Here is a 7,833-nt window from a genome sequence, read left to right as displayed (position 1 = left end):
TAAGGTCAAGTATTATCCACAAACAAATTTCAATCGAAGAAATAAAGTTCAATGTAATTTGACCTCTTTTGACCACTAATGAACATTGTTTGATCCTCTATCTTCATTGACTTCAATATTCATCTTATAATAAAAATTTTATCAACTTCAATTTTCACATATATATTCGTCCAAATAACTAATATGTCATATGAATTACCAGACTATTCACTTCAATATGCTCATAGCTTCATCATCTACATGTTAGAGTATTTACCCGTAGGTATCCAAATCTAATAATAGTAGTTCAGCCGATTTTTTTTTTTTGGGAATTTTGGGGCCAAAGGCCCATCTATTGATTAAAAATAAGAAATTACAAGTAAAAGAAATAAAAAACCCACCCTAAGAACAAAAGCGGGGGGAAAAGTTACAAAAAAATAAATGTAAAAAGACTATACCACCCAAAACAACCCAAAAGGTATCAAAATGTGGTATACAAACCTGATCAGGACTCAGAAATTGGCTGTAGCGGATCTCAAACGGGACGTGTAAATGAAAATTGGTCATCAATAGCCCCTGGTTGCCAGATTTGACCATCCAAGGAGCAGAGCTATAGCGGTCATCATTGTCCTGCAAAATTTGTCTGAAATGAAAATAAAACCAGTTACCCTGGTTGCCGTTAGACCCTCCAGGATAACACCAGGTCGAGTGACAGCTCCCAGCAAGTCCTTCCAGCACAAAAAACAGTTGGCAGCAGAACAAAAAACCATCCCCAGACACCAAGCACAACAGCCAATGAACCAGATATGAATCCAGGCATCAGAAAACAGAGAAAAAAATTCAGCACAGAAGATGTTTGAGATTAAACCCATTTTTCTAGTTCTCTAGCTTTGCACCGACAGCCTTTTTAATTTTTCTACCCACAGTAGTATGGCATTCAATGTTGTTGCCAAAGATCCTATCATTTCGAGCCCTCCAAATGCAGTAAATAGAAGTGTTTATCAGAAGACAGAAGAAATTTAACATCTCCTTAGTATCAGAAATATCCTCAATGAAATAAAAAATCTGATAAAGGTTAGGACGTAAAAGAAGCGTTTGAGACTGAGGAATCAGAAGATTCAGAATCCCAAAGGAGAAATCACACTCAAAGAAGAGATGAGTATGAGAATCTCTACAATCCTGACAAAAGGTGCAGTAAGGGTTCACCAAAATACCACGTTTAAGCAAATTGTCCACAGTTTTTAAACCGTTCTTAATAGCCAACCAACCATAAGAGGAAAATCTGATAGAGGAGTGCTTATACCACACAAAACGGTGCCAACTTACATTCGGAAGGTGAGCAAAAAATTCTTTGCTAAAAAGTTTGTTAAAAACATTTTTAGTGTTGCGCCACAAACAGCAACCCACACCATTCCATATAGGTACAGAGTCAATCAACCATTTAAGGTTAAGGGGCCAATCTTCCAGCACTTGCCAACTGCCATTGCGCATAATAAAAGAAGTGAATTCCTGATTAATAGAAGCCATCCAGCTACAGTCCGCATTTAGATCCACAATCTCCATAATAGATTTTCCAAAGCACCAATGGTCCCAGAGGACGGAGAAATTGCAGTTAAGACTAATCCTAAGCTGCAGACAGTGTTTTTGTTGATGAGCAATAAGGCTTAGGTGTTTCCAGAAAGGGGAACACAGATTAGGAATCGGAGACCATAGAGAGGTATATTTCCATCGTCACCAGCTAAACAGAGGGCAATTTATAGTGAGAAATCTCCAAATCAAGGAGCAGCTGAAATTAAAGGATAGAACATCAAGAGAAGGCAAGCCCAGACCTCCCTTAGCTTTTGGGAGGCAAGTGTCTTTCCAGGCAATCAGCTGGATTTTTCTAACAGTGATGTCACGCCCAAACAAAAATCTAGAGCACAGTTTGTTTAAGGTCTTTAAATAGTATTTGGGTAGAATAGAACCTCTAATCCAGTAGGCTATAGAGTTAAAAATAGTGTATCTCAGATATTGGATTCTACCGCCAAAGGATAGCATTTTTGCCTTCCAACCCTCCAAAGCTTTAGTAATTTTCAAAATGAGAGGTTGATAATCAACCTGAGAGAGCTTCTTCACAAAAATAGGAATACCCAGATATCTTAAAGGTCTTAAGGTCTGTTGGATATTAAGGAATTCACAGATATCTTCACTTAAATGGCAATTTTTTGAGAACAGAATCGAACTTTTGGAGGGGTTGATATTCAGACCAGAGGAAGCAGCAAAGCGCCCAAGGATAGTCTTAAGGCAGGAGGCCTCGTCAAGGTTAGCCTTAGAGAACACAAGCAAATCGTCAGCATATAGAAGATGGGTAATAGCAGAATTACCCATAGAAATCCCAGAGAATAACTGATTGTTCTTAGCTTCCTCAAAACACTCAGAGAGACCATCCATGACAATAGTGAAAAGATAGGGGGATAAGGGACATCCCTATCTAAGACCATTGGTAGAGTTGAAATACCCTTCAAGAGATCCATTAATGGCCACAGAAAAATGAACATCAGAGATACAAGATTTAATCCAGGAGATGAAAACAGTGGGGAAGCCTTTAGCCTTCATATGGTCCAGAAGAAAATGTCTGGAAACAGAATCAAACGCTTTGCGAATGTCAAATTTTGCACAGAAGAACTTCTCTTTAGGCTTTGAGTTGAAAGTGCCAAGGATTTCCTTGGCAAGAATGATGTTGTCAGTGATAATCCTGTGCTTAATGAAACCAGCTTGGGAAGGATGGATAATAAAAGGCATGACAGTTTTCAATCTGTTAGCAAGCAATTTAGCAATAATTTTGTAAAAAGAGTTACATAAGGAAATGGGTCTGTAGTCATTCACAGAGGAGGCATGGGGGTGCTTAGGAATAAGCGCAATAGCAGTGTTCTTAGCTTGTTTAGGTAAAAAGGAAGTGGAGAAAAAGGAAAGCATAGCATTACAAATTTTTGTACCTAAGGTGTTCCAAGAGGCCTTATAAAATTCAAAGGTGTAACCATCCGGCCCCGGGGCTGCATGAGAAGGCGCAGAGAAAATCACATTCTTAATCTCCTCAGTCGAAAAAGGAGCAGTCAGACCAGCAATAAGATCGGTAGGCAGAGAATTTCCAGTCGGAAGGGGAGCAAAGCTGAGAGGAGTAGGCCCGTTAAAAAGGCTTTGGAAGTGACTTGTGAAGGCTGAGGAAATCTCAGCTTGGGAGTTATACATAATGCCATTCACAGAAATCCCTCTAATTTGATTAGAGTTATGCTTGACGTTGATAGTGGAATACAAAAACTTCAAATCATCTTCTCCAGCCTTGAGCCAATTAGCCTTACTTCTCTGAGAAACCCACTCAACCATTCTATCTTTCAGAGCAAACAACTCAGAAGAAATAAAGTTGAGGTTAGAATTCAAAGTGTGATTTAAAGGGTCTTGTTGAAGTCTGGAAACAGCATCGGTTTGGGCAAGAGACATATTTTCAAGATCATCCCGCAGAGAGTTGGAAGAGAACCAGTTCTGATGTTTTAGAAAGTTTTTTAACTCTCTAAGCTTATGATAATGATCACAGATGGGACTGCCGGAAGGAGGGGCAGAGAACACATCCAAAACACCTTCCCAGAAAGCAGGAATAGTACTCCAATAATTCTTGAACATGAACCGATGATTTTTGTTGGGAAGCAGATCCAAATGAAGGATTATAGGGCAGTGGTCAGAGATATCAGGATCACTAACAATGTAGTAAGAATTGGTGAAGGTAGACAGCCAGGTGTCATTCACCAAAACTCTATCTAGCTTAATATGAATTGGATAATCAGGTCTCTGATTATACCAAGTATAATAGTGCCCAACCGAAGCTAAATCAGAAACTCCCGTATTAAAGACAAAGTTGTTAAGTTCTCCCAGCTTACTTTGAGTGAGAGGAAGACCCCCAGCTTTCTCATTAGGGACCCTGCAGCAGTTAAAGTCACCTAAAATGGCCCAAGGCAGAGGAGAAGAGCTAGGAAGATTAGAAACATCATTCCAAAGGAGTTGTCTTTCAGCAATAGAATTTGAAGCATAGATAACAGAAACACAGCAAACATCCTGAGTCCCCTGTTTAATAATCCCATGAATAACCTGGCTAGAAGTAAACAGAGGAATGAAGGAAACCTTTTGAGCATTCCACTTTATCCAAATACGACCAGGTGAGGAGAATGAAAAATTGTCATAAGAACCTTCAACCAGAAAGATTGAATGAGCAAAATTAAACCAGTCATCAGTGACTGAAGCGGCTAAAACCTTAGCTTCCAGAATAAACAACATATCTAAATTAAATTTAGTAACCAAAGACTTGCAGGACATAACTTTGGAGGCATTGTTGAACCCCCTAATATTCCAAGACGCCATACGTGGGAGGGTCATTTATGTTTATTTTTTGGAATTACCCGCCTTTTTGGCTTGCTTGCTTCTGGTGTTTTTTGGGCTAGGGATATTTTTTGCTGAGCCAGAACTGAAGTTGGAGCTCTGGGATGGGCTATTATCGGTAGAAGACAGTGGAGAGGATTGGGAATTAGAGTTGTTCTGGATCAACAAAGGGGGCTGTTCATTAGAAGTGATTTTTGAGGGGGGTGAGGTGGGAGGAGGTTGAAAAGGTGGGTTGGTGGAAATATTATCAGGGTCCATTTGGTCAGACAGGAGATCGAACTTGTTGTTCACCAGAAGAGTGGCTGGAGGAGGAAGGGTCGGGATTGTGGGTGTCAAAGAAGAAGAGGGGATATCCACAGGAGCGACATCACTGGGAGGTGAGTTAAGATTTGGGATTGTGGTTGCATTAGGAGGGCCTGAGTTAGGAAGCGCAGGAGGGTCTGAGGGGAATGTAACCGGATGAGGTGGAGGCTTTTTGAAGGTAGCAATCGGTGGAGGTTGGCTCTTTCGTGGATTACGGCTGGAGCTTCTTCCCCTAGTATTATGAGGCTGGGTAGGGGGAGGTTGGGGGTTAGGATTTTTTGGGCATTGAGCAGGAGCGTGATAGATAGAGCTACAAAAGGTGCAAGGGGAAGGCTTCCAGTCGTAAAGAACTGTGAGAGGAGTGATCTTACCATCGACTGAAATAAAAATTTCATCAGGCAGAGGGTTAGAGCACGAAACCTGCACACAGACCCTAGCAAAGGTCAGTCTGGTTTTTGCCGCTGTGAGGGCGTCAACAGCAAGCGGAACTCCAACGCAGCTCGCGATTTTGGATATCCCTTCCGGCGTCTAGCAAGAGAGTGGAAGGTTTTTTATCTTTATCCATAGAGGGATCGACGCAAAATCTTCACGCTTCGGGATAAAATCAGGCGACCATTTTTGTAGGATAAATGGTTTTCCGAAGAAGAACCATGGCCCTCCCGACCAGGCCATGTCGTAATCTTCAGGGGATGAAAACTTTAGCAGAAAAAAACCGTCGTCTAAGGTGAGGAGGGAGAGTTCCCCCTTCAGCTTCCAGGTACGCTTGATCACAGACAAAAGGGCTTCATAAAATGGCCTTCTTTCTATGGAGTAACCGACTAAGGAAAGCGACCATTCAGGAGCACCAGCGACAAACTGCGATTGGGTGAAATGGGCCGTGAAGTTTTTTGTGGGATGGTGGGCAAGAGAGCTAGAGAAATCGTGGGAAACAGGGGTCTTGGAAGAGAGAAGGAGCTTACAGTGAAGAAGCTCGTCGGAGAAGGGGGCCATGGTGGCGGAGGCAGATGGCAGCGGGGGGAAGGCGGCGGAGGAGGACATCCGGAAAGACGGTGTCCTCCTCGAGGCGGCGGGGAAAGAAAAAAGCGCGCGAGAAAAAAAAAAAGGATGCCCTAGCAGAGCGGCAAAAATATTTCTGTTCCAGAACATCTAGTTCAGCCGATTCAAGTACACTATCAAGATCTTACCTGCTAAAATAAGAAATCTCATTACAAAGAAAGAAAGAAATCAACAGTGATAATACGAGTAACTATAATGATATGCAAGAGAAATCTTTGAACAAACTTCGAGTGAAATATAATTCAACGAGATATATCAAAAGTAATTTTCAAACAAAAAACGCACCTTCAACAATATTTGTCAAAATAAATATATAATGAGAATATTAAATAAAAATAATGTATTATTAATCATATAAGATCAAACATTCAATGTGAACATCAAATTTAATTATGATAGTTTTAGCTTTTGCAACAGCAACGCTCACAACGGATTTAGCACTCATCAAAAAGCTGCGCTGCACTTAACTAATGTACAAAGGTGCTCAATTAACGAGAAACTTTATGTTATTATATCCTAATTAAAATTTAATTAGAATTTACTTTAAATAAATGCAATATCAAAATTAAATGATTATTAATTACATAATATAATTATCTCAAACAATCTAGCAATTCATCAAAAAAAGTCATTTTTCTATGATTTGACCGAATATCAAAAGGGAAGCCATCCACAATATTAAAAAAACAATAATAAATCTGTTTCTGATTGGCCAACTTAGGATTGATTCACATTAACCAAGAAACCTTCCCTAACAATTTTTGTTTAGGATTTTTTTAATCGGAATATAGAATATATTTTAGATTGCACAATAACGCACTACTCACATGAATCGCAGCCAGTATTTTATATGTACTTTAATTTATAAACTGCAATAACCTGCAAAATTACAAAAATATATGCTCAATTTATGAAAAAAATATAGAGTAATCAATGGCGGATCCAGCCCTTTTTTTTAGGATGGGCAAACTTAATATATAATAGATATATTTCAATAGCAAAATTCAAAGCAAAGCATTATATTACATCATAACTTTTAAAAAGAAAATTACAAACTTTGCATTCTACTTTGCATTTTTTGATAATGTTGCATAATAATGGTTGCATCATAAAATTTTTTTATTACTTTTTTATATATGCTTAGATATGTATTTAATTTCATTAAAAATAGATTTCCATCTATACTTTTTTATGTTAATATTCGTTCCATTTCACCGAGCTCAATTCTCATATAATTTGTAAAATCTAAATGGGATTGTTATTTGATTTTTTATCTGTTTTTCATTTCATAGAATCACACATCAATTAAAATCAAATGGAACAATCACGAATCTAATATGTGAAACTAGAATATTTATAAACCTAATTCTATTTCTTATCCCATTTTTTTTAATTCTATCATAAATGTTGAAATTCATAACAAAACTCTAATAGATGCAATCTAAAATTCTGAAGAAAAACTTTTTAAAATTATCTGTAACTGGAGATAAGAACAAGGGAAGGTGCAACCAACACAACAAATTTTGATAAAACAAAATACCATCATATATAAAACAATTTCAAGAAAAACCTATTGTAGACAACTAAACACCATGTGTAGATAAGGAAAAATGGAAGATAAAGAAAAAACTACTGTAAAAAAATTTTTTCAAGATGCAAATAAAAAAAATGGAAGCAAGAAATAGAACTTACCTTCAAAACGATGAAGGCGGCTGAAAAATGAAAAGAGAGGGCTGGGTAGAGTGGTTGCGGGCTGCGACTGTGAGAGACGGGAGGCGATTGTGAGAGACGGGAGGCGAAAGAAGCTTTCTTATGGAAGCAAGAAATATAACTTACCTTCACGAAGAAGCTCATATGAGAAGATGAAGGCGGTTGCGGGATGCGACTGTGAGAGACGGGAGGCGAAAGAAGCTAAGACGGGCGAATAGAGAGCTCCGCCGAAAGAAACTGCGAACAAGAGCGGGCTGCAATGCCAAAATTTAGGGCAAATACTTTTTTTGAGGGGGGGCATATTTCCTAAAGTACCCCTCCACTGCTGTTTTTTTTTTTAGGGTGGGCATTTGCCCACCCTTAGCTGGGCGTGGATCT

The sequence above is a fragment of the Dendrobium catenatum genome, unplaced genomic scaffold (genome assembly GCF_001605985.2).
Source record: "Dendrobium catenatum unplaced genomic scaffold, ASM160598v2 fragScaff_scaffold_1502, whole genome shotgun sequence".
In the NCBI taxonomy this organism is placed as follows: domain Eukaryota; kingdom Viridiplantae; phylum Streptophyta; class Magnoliopsida; order Asparagales; family Orchidaceae; genus Dendrobium; species Dendrobium catenatum.
Note: the sequence above shows the minus strand (reverse complement) of the source record.